Genomic DNA, 463 nt, shown 5'->3' on the forward strand with positions numbered 1-463 from the left:
ACATGCCCCTGGTCACTAGACTAAAATGGTGATGTGGTGAGAAGACCTAAAAGTTAAAAAAGCAGTTAAATGAGAAATTACTGTGCTACTAAAGAAATCTGCATTCAAGAGGAAATGTATGAGGAATGGCAAGATAAATTACCTTAAATTGGATTTTATAGAGTTCAATTTCTGAATAAATGTTTATTCAGTGTTCGTTTGATTTAATACTTTACAACTATTTTTTTATCCTAGTAATAACTTCTTTATATTAAGTATCATACCCAATATATATGCTCTGAATTCCGCCTCTGATTGTAGGTTAAACATTGAAATGCATCTTGTGATTTTGGGGTTTTACATCAAAATATCATCTGCATAAAGAGATTTTCCAAAAATATTAAGTGAAAAATATGATCATATTCCCCTCTGATATACATCAAAGAATATATTTTACAAATATTGTTTTACAGTGTTCATAAAA

The sequence above is a fragment of the Labrus bergylta genome, chromosome 22 (assembly GCF_963930695.1).
Source record: "Labrus bergylta chromosome 22, fLabBer1.1, whole genome shotgun sequence".
In the NCBI taxonomy this organism is placed as follows: domain Eukaryota; kingdom Metazoa; phylum Chordata; class Actinopteri; order Labriformes; family Labridae; genus Labrus; species Labrus bergylta.